Raw genomic sequence first — 13,446 nt, forward strand, 5'->3', positions numbered from 1 at the left:
TGAACAAATAGACATCATCAAAATTAAAAATTTTTGCTCTGTGAAAGACCCTGTTAAAAGGATAAAAAGTCAAACTACAGACTGGGGTAAAATATTTGCTGCATATCTTAAAAAGCAAATTAGAATAGATATTATATAAACAATTCCCAAAACTCTACTATAAAAATTAAAAATCCAACTAGGTAATGAGTAAAAGACAAAAAGAGACATTTCAACAAAGAGAATATACAGATAACAAATGAGCACATGAAAAGATGTTCAACTTCACTAGTCATTAGGGAAATACAAATTAAAACCACATCAACAATACCAGATCCTGGCAAGGGTGCAGAACAACTGGTCCACTTATGCACTTCTGGTGGGAATGTAAAATGGTACAGTAACTCTGTAAAACAGTTCAGCAGTTTCTTTAAACTAAACTAACATGCAACTAATCATATGACCCAGCACTTGTACCCCTGGGCATTTATCCCAGAGAAATGAAAATTTATGTTAACATAAAAACCTATATGTGAATGTATATAGCAGCTTTATTTATTAAAGTCCCCAACTAGAAATAACCCAGATACCTTTAATAGATGAATGGGTAAACAAACTGTGCTACATCCATACAATAGAATACTACCCAGCGATAAAAAATGAAAGGATTATTGATACACACCACAACGTAGATCAATCTGCAGAGAATTACGCTGGGTGAATAAGGCTAATTCTTAAAAGTTATATATTGCATGTTTCCATTTATATAATATTCTTGAAATGTCAAGATTATTGAAATAAAGAACAAACTAATGGTTCCCAGAGATAAAGGAGGAGGTAGTGATGGGAGATGAGTAGATGTGGCTATGAAAGGACAAAAATGAGGGATACTTGTAATGATGGAATTGCTCTGTGTTTTGACTATAATAGTATCCCGGTTGTGATATTTTACTATAGTTTTGCAGAATGTTAATGATAAAGGGTATATGGAACCTCCCTTTATTATTTTTTACACCTGCATGTGAAGGTACAGTTATCTCAAATTTTTGTTTTTAAAAATTTTAAGTTTTAAAAATGCACTTATACTATTTTTCTTGGTGAAGAATAAACTATTTCCAAGCCTCAAGTTAAATATCAGTCTTTCTTTGCCAAGCTCTCTCTCTGATTAGCCATCAGCAATACTGACAATGTTTCCTTTCTGACTTATGGCTAACTTCTTATGGTTGACCATGCCCAGACCTGCTTTAAGTCTAATGACACAAGAAGAAATGGAATCCCAGAGTATATACGTAAAGTGAGGTAAAGATTTTATTAGGTAGTATTTAGATAGACCTTGAGTACTGACATGGCACCCTCCTCAGCCAGTGGAACAAAAAGCAGTAAGAATACACTGTTATTGCCTCTTCTCTGCTTTTAAGTATCTCTTTTCACACATTGGCTCTTACCACTTAACACAAGGTTTGCCTGCAGGAGCAAATGGCAAGGAACTGAAAGGAGAGCCATGCTAATCACTTGTACTTACTGAAAACCCTTGTACTTCTCTAGTTTGCAGATTTGATCACATAACAAGTAGAAACCACCTAGTTAGATTCAGCAGGGTTGGTGCATTTTAAAATACACCATGCTCTTTCTGTCTAACCAACCTTACTTATGCATTCTTCTGTCACAACACCAACATACTTCTATTGCTTTATTGCTTTTAGTCTTGAAATGTTGATTTATACTTCTTGTTATACTATAGTGTCAATTCCTTAAGAACAGAGACTCTGTGTGATATATTTTGGCAAACACGGGACACAGATCTCAAAAGTGCCAATGTGTTTTGGAGATTTGGGAAAACTAGTTTTTGCCCTACAAGCACTGTGATTTTATTTTTTCTGCAGTGTGACTATTTTAAGAATGCATTACACCTTTCTTTATTCTCCCTCTACCTTTCTTTGTATAAACAAGTATGTGTACATATATGTGTGTGTGTGTGTGTGTGTGTGTGTATATATGTATATATATGAAATAAGGTGTTATAGATACTCTTTTTACTTGGCTTTTTTTTTAACTTAACAATATTTACAAATAGAATCCTCCTCCTCCTAGTTAAGACTACAGATTACCATAGTTGTTTCAACAATTCTCCTATAAACAGGCATTTGGTTTCTTTCCAATGCTTTGTAATTATAAGCAATGTTGTAATGAATAATGTGGTGCATACACATTTTTGTATTGTTGCATATATAACTGGGGTAAATTCCCAAAAGTGGGATGCCTGAGTCAAAAGGTAAATAAATGCATGTATAGTTTTGTTAGATATTCCCAAATTTCTTTCCAAAGTAGTTGTACCAGTTTGCATGCCTACCAGCAATAATGAGAGGCCCCTTTTCCCCAAAGCCTTGCCAAAGGAATGTTAGCATACTTTAAAATTTTTGCCAATCTCTTAAGGGAGATATGGCATCTCGTTGTATTATACATGTCTTTTCTAACTGTGAGCGATACTAAAAATCTTTTAATATGTTTAAGGGACATTTAAAAATATTTTTGTATAATTTTAAATGAGGTTTTTAGTCATCTTCACTATATACATACACATATACAGAGTGTACATATATATGTAAATATATATGTACTATATTGTGTATATATATGTATATTCATGTATATATTGAAAAAAGTTTCTCCCAGTTTATTGTTGGTGTTTATGCACTGCAGATTAACTTTTGGGTTGCGTATTTTTTAAACTTTTGTATAATCAACTTTATCAAAATGTTCATCTGCATGGTTAGAACACTCTTCCCTGCATCTGAATTATAGAGGAATGCATCTATGTTGTCTTCTAATATTGTATGGTTTCACTTTTTACCTTTAGATTCTTGATCCATTTGGAATTTATTCTATTCTTGTGTATGTGTATTGTTCATTTTTTCCATTTTCTTTGGTAAAAAATTAGAAAGCTGATTTGAAAAACAAAAAAATCTATAATCATAGTTCCCAAGGAAATAATTTGTTATAATATGTCCATTAAGATATTTTGTGTGTGTGTGTGTGCATGTATCCTTTGTGCATGTTTGACTTTATTTCTTTATTTCACTTTTACCACTTTCCTGTTGAAACAAAACATTTTAAGGCATGAATAACATACTATCATAGTTGTCTCCTAACTTTTATGCCTATTTCCCTAACTGGAAGTGTATATTGATTGTCTTTCTTTAATACTAAAAATATTTTGTAAAACATGACCTTTACATAGAAATCTTTATGTATATATGGCATCTAAATAATAAAGAAGAATTAACCCTTAATTATATTAAAAAGACATAATTTAAAAACTTTGTTAAAAAATAACTTAAAAATATTACATTTATTAGCACTGGGTGGTTATTTAAGAGGAAAATATTTAACAAGACATTACTCAATTTCCTATAAAGATGATTGACAAGGAAAATGCAGGGAATATAACCTATGTTGCATTTTTTCTTGGGAAGAAGATCACATTCCTCAGCCAAGTTTTAAATGGGTTGCAATACTACTCAGCATATTCCAATGTCAGCCAATTATCTTGTAGGAATTCATGGAACTGGGCATATAGAAATCAGTATAATGTGAGTAATTATTGTGTTAAGCAATATAAATCAACGCAGTAGGAGTAATAAAAGGCTGAGAGACAGCAGTAAAAATAAAGCACTAAAATATAATGAGAAATATGACAAAAATGAGATCTATATATATATATATATATATATATATATATATGTGACGATTGCATTAATAGAATGCCTAGTCTTAGGTCACTCTCCATCGATGTCTTAGTTTTTGAAAACCTTTCCAGTATATTAACAGACATGTGTAACAATGCAAAAGGACATAAAAATATATACCATCTATTTTAAAAATGCAGGATGCCTTTACTTTTGATTGTGGAAGAAATGAATAAACGCTCGTTGTATAGCATTCAATTTAGGTTTCTCAATTCTGGTTTATTTCTAAGTTTAGTGAGTACTAGTATGAGAACAGATCAAAAGAGTAAAATATTTTTTACTTATTCCACTTAATTACTGAATATACAAAATTTAGATATAAAAGAAAGACTGAGTAAAACTTTTTCCTTAAAATTTTTTCTTACGGGCTTTTATAAACAATCATTTATCTCTGACTTATAAGCTTTTTTGATTAATCAAGCTGATTTTCAAATCATAAGGTAATAAGAGAAGGAGTCGATTAGATAACAGTTGGGTAAACATAGTGTGAATATGCATCTTCTAACTTCAGTGAGTATTACAGGTCAAATGTCTACACATCTGAGTAAAAATAATATCCTTTTTCCACTGTTTTTCTCAGACTACAATATCTTTAAACATCTTAACCAAGAATATAATTTGCTTCTACTTCTGAGCATTCCCATGATTTTAGAAATGGCAGTACAAGGTTTCAAAACATAGGATGAGAAATGGCTCAAGAATATTGTCAAGATTTTTACTGCATTTCAGTTAAAGATAGTCCATTATATCAATTCGTATATAACCCCTCCTCAAGATACTAATAAAGTCATAGAAAAGAAACTGATAAAGGTATTGACCTACTACAATGAACAAGAGTAGAAAATATCATTAGTTTATATATGATTGCAAAGATTACTTAACAAGGGAAATCAGATGGCTCAATAATGATTGGTGTGGTACTTTAAAGAAGTTAAGCCAAATTTATGCATACCAGAGTCACAGGCATGGAGCAAGCCCAATTCTCATATAAAAACTGTAGACATGGAGTCTGAAAATCAAGTAAAATAGAGAACAACAATAGGAAGTAGAGCTTATAACAAGGGATTAGTTGAAACTTTTCGTATACATTATTAGTTCATTCAACTTCCTGATTAGAATGACCTGCTGCCAGTATTGTATTTTCCACAGGCCAAAAAAGAAGTGTTCTTTTTTGTAAATTAGATCAGTAATCTGGAGAAGTAACAGAAGAGTTGGGGTGGGTAGTGAGACCAAAGTAGAAAATCTTAAACTCCTGGACAACAGGAGCTCCAAATAAAAAGTACATCCCCACACTCTGTGGAACAGGAACAGGCATTTGGAGAAGACCAATTCCAAACTGGGGAAGGGAGAGGAAGATTTTACTACACATAAGAATGTCTGGCACCTGCCCTACCACATGCCAAAACTAAATGTTCTCAATTAAAAACAGCAAAAATATTGCTATCTATCTCATAGGGCAGTTTTATGGATTAAATTAGATAAAATATTGAAGAAAATATACTTACATGTAAAGGAATATTATAAGGACTGAATGAGTATTCACTGTTTTTATTCACAGTGCCCTCTAATAATTGTGACAACCGAAAATGACCCCAAACGTTTTTGAACCTTTACTGAGGGCCACCTAACCATACTCAAAAGCAGAACCTTTCGAATAGTCTAACCGTTTAACTTAAGGTTTACAGCAGAATTTCTATTGCCTCATCACTGAATATTTTTAGGCAATCAAGAATCTCCAGATACTTGAGGAACCCTCACAATGTGAAAGAGCAAGATCAAAATAACAGAAAAAAGTGATCACAGGGGAAAACTAAAACTAAAATAATAATGATAATAATAAAAAGCAAGACAAAAAACAAAGAAGGAAATTTCAGGCAATACAATAAAATTAGGGTTGATCATGTTAATTAAAGATGCATATAGTAAATTTTAGAAAACTGGTAAAAATTAAAAATTGAAATTATTATATAGACATTCAATATAGGAGAACTGCATAATAAAAGTGAATAATTCATGTAAAAGGCAAGAAATAGGGAAAAAGAACAAAAATGAGAATAAATATTAAAATGGTAGTGTTAAAATTAAACATTGTGAATGAAATTGAAAGCAAATGACTAAACAGTATAATTGAAATTTAAAGATTCTCAGAAAAGACAGAACCAAACTAAATGTTGTCTACAAGAAACCCTTATATACAGAGTGGTTAAAAGTAAAAGGATGTAAAATGATATACCATACAGACCTAATTATGAGAAAACTGAATTAATTCTACTAATACGAGACAAGAAAGACTCCAGGAGCAGGAATAGCATCAGTAATAGTTAACTCTCAAAAGATATATTTAAAAATGTACCATGAAGTAGGGCATGGAAATTTGATTGGAAAATGGTAAGGCAGGGTTTTATTTATTTATTATGAGCCTTTCTTACTCTTTTATTCTTTCTGATTATGCACATATATTGATATTACATTAATAAAAATAAATGGACAAATGTATATGTTAGAGTTTATGAGATGAGATCTCCAGAATAAGTATATTCAGAGATTCGAACGCAACCCACTGAAGAAATGGTTGAAAAATTTATACTTAAAGTTAGCGCTAGTGATGAGGGAATTTTTAAAATTTGCATTAGCCTCGTGTAATATCTGTTTTTTTAAACATACATATATTGTATTAATAATTAAAAATGTGTAGAGTTATTTTCTTTCTGGTAGAAATGTGCTAGAAAATTACTGGAAGGCACAATATCCATCATCTTCCAAAGTGATATATGGATTAACCATACTGTCAAGCAAAACTCCCCAAATGTGGGTTTATATTGTAAATAAATTAAGATTTTCCAGTTTATTTGAAATATCGCTCAAATTGGTTTGTCTGCAATTAAATACAAACTTTACAGATTTTTTTGAAATGAAATAATCTTCAGAATACAATCCATAACTTAAGAGAGGATAGTGCCTTGTTCAATACCTTTCAACAAAGGTTTGCTGGATTAATAAGTGACTGGAAATATAGTAAGTCAATTATATTACTATATGCATTCAAAGGTAAATTTTGTGTACTTCCACAAATTTTGTTTCTTTTATATTAGTTATTACAACTATTGAAGAATGAACAAAACAGATATGAAGGGATATTTCTTGATTTCCTTTTTTAATTTTTAGATTTACAGATAAATTGAATACCTGCAATCTCTTCTATAAGAAAATATCTCTGGTGGGTCTTCTATTCAACCCTCCTGTGAGTTTTTGATAAACCAGGTAGAGTCCATTTATTCATCCCAGGAACAATTGGGTAAAGAAACACTCAAAATTTTTGTTGGTTATTATTTGCTGTAGAAAACAAATGGTGAAACAGAATCTCCCCAAAAGACAATAATCAAGCAAACAAATATTATCGTGAAATTTATAGAAAAATTTTTATATGCCATTGGTAATATATTGAATTGAGAAATAATAGGAACTTTTGCTAATCATCTGTTAGTTGGTTTTATTTTTATATAAATTGTGAGGTAAATTATTAGAAGTGTGTGCTTGCGTATTTTCTTCTAGAAACATCTGGAGATATTTTTTTTTGATACTCCGAGATATTTTCCAGAGTATTTCTCAACTTGATAGACAATTTTATGTCTAATTTCCAATATATTTCTTCCCTGTGTTAATTAAAATTAATAGCTAATTTTCTCATTTTTAATGAGTTTGTATAATACCTTATCATAATTCTTATATTAAACTCCAAAATAATAGAAAAATCCTACTGCTTTTATGTTTATTTTCTGAGTGATTCTAATTCACATTTCTGGTGTCTTCTTTTTAACTATTTTTTGCTCCATCTTTAGTAATCTACATTTTTATATGATTAAAATTGGAATACTAATTAAGGTTGACTTCATAGGCACTTTCTCTCTAAAACCAACTTAAAAACTATGTTGTTTTACTAGAATATGGTAAAAACTGTGGCCTACTTTGAACTTGTTCCTAGCTCCTGCCTGGGAAAAACCTATCCTTTGGCAGCTGACACTACACGAGGGTGTAGTGAGGGGACTATAATGAAATTGTCACATACGGTGAACAGACTGGAAATGGAGCAGGTACCCAACCTCTACCAACCCATACGAGCTATTATTTAGATTGATAATATTCCCAAGGTTGTTACACATTTAACACCAACATACAAAGTAGAGAATAACAGTAGTATTCCTAAGGCCAGTATCTCGAAGATTAGTTCACTTGAGAAGTTGACACTTGAGAGATTCCTTCCTATATCTGAGTCTTTACCACTGCAATATGTTCAGAGAATTGATGAGGCTAGCCTTTGCTTTGGGCCTGTTATGGTGTTTTTATCATTTAAAGTGTTCCAGTAAAAGAGCACCACAGCACCCCTGGGAAATAGCTAACATCCTCCACTGCCAAGAATAAGCAATGTGGAGGTATTTAGGGTTTTTTTCTTTTTTAAAAATCTATAATTACCAAATTGTAAAGGAGAAAATCCCTCTTAAAAACTTAACAGCTTTCCTTAACATTTTGTCCTGGTTTGGAGCCAAATAATTTGAATTGTATTATAGAAAGACTTATACAAATAAGCATTCCAATACATTCATGCATAGGTAGTAATGGTAATTGGTTGGTTCCAGGTGATTTCACTTTTTTTTTTCCTTTAATTGACACAAGAAGCAAATTTACCTAAATAAACACGGTGGTGGGTTTGCTGAGCACCAGCCAAGTTAAAAGCTTTTAGTACCCGTCGAAAAACTCTTATGATAACAAAAATGAAAAGTAAGTCTTATAATTTGAATGGATTAACCATTGAGTAGTTGCATAAGAAACTGATTAAAACATTCACTGAAAATATCTGGAATTTGATGTGTCTGTTGAACATGGCAGGCTTTTCTCAACTTCCCTGCATATTCTGTTCATTTCCCTAAACCCTGTTACGCAAAATATTAGACAGAACTGAGAAATGAAAAAGTCATCAAGAAGGCTCACAAACTGATATCTACTTCTATTCCTTCTTATTTCATATATGAATGCATATGTTCATACATTTTCTGCTGTTTTATTTCCTTTCTTCCTTGGAAGTGTGGCACTCAAAGTCACGCAAGTGATAGTCTCTTCAAAATCTCCTTCTCCAGCTCCTTCAGGAGCTGTCCATTTACACTGTTCACATTGTCCATTCACACTGATAGAAAGATCTTTCTGGACCCACAGCAGCAAGATCTCTGTACTCATCCCTAATGATGACTGCAATTCCTTTAATGAGGGCATATTATTATTTAAAGATATAATAGAGTTTAAAAATAAAAGATATCTTTTCTCTCTCTACTGTCAGCTCCTCTCTTGGTTCAAGCTATTATCATCTTTTTCCCTTTGAATGCTGCAGCCAGATTTCTTAAGCAGCTCCAAATGCTGCATCATACTTATTTCACCCATTCTTCCTATCTATTTGCTCAATCTCATCTTTCTACAACAATATGTGGTATACGTTTCCTTCCTATTTAAAGTATTGTCTTGTTTTCCAACTGCCTTTATAGCAAAGCCCAAACTCCTGGGTTTACTATAGAAGACTTTTCAAAGATTAGTTCTCACTTATCTGTTCATATTCACTATATAGTCCTTCTCTTTCAAAATATACATTGATGTCATGTGGCAGCCTGGATGGAAGGGGAGTCTGGGGGAGAATGGATACATGTTTATGTATGGCTGAGTAACTTTGCTGTACACCTAGAACTATCACAACATTGTTAATTGGCTATACTCCAATATAAAATGAAAGTTAAAAAGATATACATTGGGGCTTCCCTGGTGGCGCAGTGGTTGAGAGTCTGCCTGCTAATGCAGGGGACATGGGTTCGAGGCCTGGGCTGGGAAGATCCCACATGCCGCGGAGCGACTAGGCCCGTGAGCCACAACTACTGAGCCTGCTCGTCTGGAGCCTGCGCTTCGCAACGAGAGGCCACAATAGTGAGAGGCCTGCGTACCGCGATGAAGAGTGGCCCCTGCTTACCGCACCTAGAGAAAGCCCTCGCACAGAAACGAAGACGCAACACAGCCATAAATAAATAAATAAGTAAATAAATGAGTGCCAAAAAAAAAAAAAGATATACATTGATAATAACCACTTACTTAGTTATACTTAGTATACATTAACTTATTCCACAACATCTTGTTTCAAAAGGATTTTACTCAATTAGAGAAACTTAAAACAAAATATATTTTTGTGTATAGAGAAATTTTTCTTTTTATTTTCCACAATCTATTTCTTTTGACTATTTTCTCTTTGCACATGAGAATGTGAATTGTTTTAATGGAGAAGTGAAGAATCTATTTACCCTACATGATGCTGAGACTTCAAGAGCTGCATTCTCAGTATAAGGAGAAGATAGAAATAAATGTGCTCCTATCTTCACTGACAGCATAGTCAAGAAATTGCCTACCTGCATTTTGTTCTGGGGAAGAGAAAACGAAAGATTGCAAGAACTTCATAATCAGGTATTGTTTCTCATACATGTTTGAATTCTAAATTGAAAGCTAAACTTTTGAAGCAGTATCAGATTGTCCGTGAATTTGGGCATCTGGCAGAAGTCAATACAAATGCTCTCTGAAGGAACCCAATTTGACCTGGGCCTCAACTTTCACAGATGACATACCAAGGAGTATGAGCTGAGTCAACTATCAAATTAAACAAAGATAGTATAAGGAAGAGTTAACAAAAATAAATTACACTAAAATAAAGAAGTTGAAAAAAAAAAGAATGAACTCAAAGAAAGTATAAGAGAGGAAATAAGAAAAAATGAGTGCAATTAATAAAGTAGAAAACAAATATAAAATAAACTGTTAACAGTCTTTGAAGAAACTATAAAGTTGATAAAGCTGTGAAATTTTTATACATCAAAAATAAGACAAAACACAAAAACAACGTTAGAAATGAGTATGGGAGCAACATTGAGTTGCCACAAAAATATAAAATACAAGAGGACATTAAAAATATTTTATGCCAGTTTTCGGACTTACCAGAAGATGGCGGAAGAGTAAGACGCGGAGATCACCTTCCTCCCCACAGATACACCAGAAATACATCTACACGTGGAAAAACTCCTACAGAACATCTACTGAACGCTGGCAGAAGACCTCAGACCTCCCAAAAGGCAAGAAACTCCCCCACGTACCTGAGTAGGGCAAAAGAAAAAAGAATAAATAGAGACAAAAGGATAGGGACGGGACCTGCACCAGTGGGAGGGAGCTGTGAAGGAGGAGAGGTTACCACACACTAGGAAGCCCCTTCGCAGGTGGAGACGGCGGGTGGCGGAGGGGGAAAGCTTCGGCGCCCCAGAGGAGAGCACAGCAACAGGGGTGCGGAGGGCAAAGCGGAGAGATGCCCGCACAGAGGGTCGGTGCCGACCGGCACTCACCAGCCCGAGAGGCTTGTCTGCTCACCCGCCGGGGCGGGCGGGGCTGGGAGCTGAGGCTCGGGCTTCGGTCGGAGCGCAGGGAGAGGCCTGGCGATGTGAACACAGCCTGAAGGGGGTTAGTGCGCCACGGCTAGCTAGGAGGGAGTCCAGGGAAAAGTCTGGACCTGCCGAAGAGGCAAGAGACTTTTTCTTCCCTCTTTGTTTCCTGGTGCGCGAGGAGAGGGGATTAAGAGCGAGGCTTAAAGGAGCTCCAGAGACGGGCGCGAGCCGCGGCTAAAAGCGCGGACCCCAGAGAGGGGCATGAGACGCTAAGGCTGCTGCTGCCGCCACCAACACGCCTGTGTGCGAGCACAGGTCACTATCCACACCCACCTTCCGGGGAGCCTGTGCAGCCCGCCACTGTGAGGGTCCCGGGATCCAGGGACAACTTCCGCGGGAGAACGCACAGCACGCCTCAGGCTGGTGCAACGTCACGCCGGCCTCTGCCGCCGCAGGCCCGCCCCGCACTCCATGCCCCTCCCTCCCCCCCCCCCCACCTGTCCTGAGTGAGCCAGAGCCTCCACAAGCGGCTGCTCATTTAACCCCCTCCTGTCTGAGCAAAGAACAGACGCCCTCCGGCGACCTACATGCACAGGTGGCGCCAAATCCAAAGCTGAGCCCCAGGAGCTGTGAGAACAAAGAAGAGAAAGGGAAATCCCTCCCAGCAGCCTCAGAAGTTGCGGATTAAAGCTCCACAATCAACTTGATGTATCCTGCATCTGTGGAATATATGAATAGACACGAATCATCCCAAATTAGGGAGGTGGACTTTGAGAGCAAGATTTATGATTTTTTCCCCTTTTCCTCTTTTTTGTGAGTGTGTATGTGTATGCTTCTGTGTGAGATTTTGTCTGTATAGCTTTGCTTCCACCATTTGTCTTAGGATTCTATCTGTCCGTTTTTTTCTTAATAATTATTTTTTATTTTAATAACTTTATTATATTTTATCTTACTTTATTTTTACTTTACCTTCTTCCTTTTTTCCTTGCTTCCCTCTTTCCTTCCTTCCTCCCTCCTTCCCTCCCTTCTTTCTTTCTTTGTTTCTTTCCTTCTACTTCTACTAATTCTTTCTTTCTACTTTTTCTCCCTTTTATTCTGAGTTGTGTGGATGAAAGGCTCTTGGTGCTGCAGCCAGCAGTCAGTGCTGTGCCTCTGAGGTGAGAAAGCCAACTTCAGGACACTGGCCCACAAGAGACCTCCCAGCTCCACATAATATCAAACAGCAAAAATCTCCCAGAGATCTCCATCTCAACACCAGCACCCAGCTTCATTCAACGACCAGCAAGCTACAGTGCTGGACACCCTATGCCAAACAACTAGCAAGACAGGAACACAAACCCACCCACTAGCAGAGAGGCTGCCTAAAATCATAATAAGTACACAGACACCCCAAAACACACCACCAGACGTGGACCTGCCCACCAGAAAGACAAGATCCAGCCTCATCCACCAGAACACAGGCACTAGTCCCCTCCACCACGAAGCCTACACAACCCACTGAACCAACCTTAGCCACTGGGGACAGACACCAAAAACAACGGGAACTACGAACCTGCAGCCTGCAAAAAGGAGACCCCAAGCACAGTAAGATAAGCAAAATGCAAAGACAGAAAAACACACAGCATATGAAGGAGCAAGATAAAAACCCACCAAACCTAACAAATGAAGAGGAAATAGGCAGTCTACCTTAAAAAGAATTCAGAATAATGATAGTAAAGATGATCCAAAATCTTGGAAATAGAATAGACAAAATGCAAGAAACATTTAACAGGGACCTAGAAGAACTAAAGATGAAACAAACAACGATGAACAGCACAATAAATGAAATTAAAAAGACTCTAGATGGGATCAATAGCAGAATAACTGAGGCAGAAGAACGGATAACTAACCTGGAATATAAAATAGTGGAAATAACTACTGCAGAGCAGAATAAGGAAAAAAGAATGAAAAGAACAGAGGACAGTCTCAGACACCTCTGGAACAACATTAAACGCACCAACATTCGAATTATAGGGGTTCCAGAAGAAGAAGAGAAAAAGAAAGGGACTGAGAAAATATTTGAAGAGATTATAGTTGAAAACTTCCCTAATATGGGAAAGAAAATAGTTAATCAAGTCCAGGAAGCACAGAGGGTCCCATACAGGATAAACCCAAGGAGAAATATGCCAAGACACATATTAATCAAACTGTCAAAAATTAAATACAAAGAAAACATATTGAAAGCAGCAAGGGAAAAACAACAAATAACACACAAGGGAATCGCCATAAGGTTA

This window comes from Tursiops truncatus, chromosome 12 (assembly GCF_011762595.2).
Source record: "Tursiops truncatus isolate mTurTru1 chromosome 12, mTurTru1.mat.Y, whole genome shotgun sequence".
NCBI lineage: Eukaryota > Metazoa > Chordata > Mammalia > Artiodactyla > Delphinidae > Tursiops > Tursiops truncatus.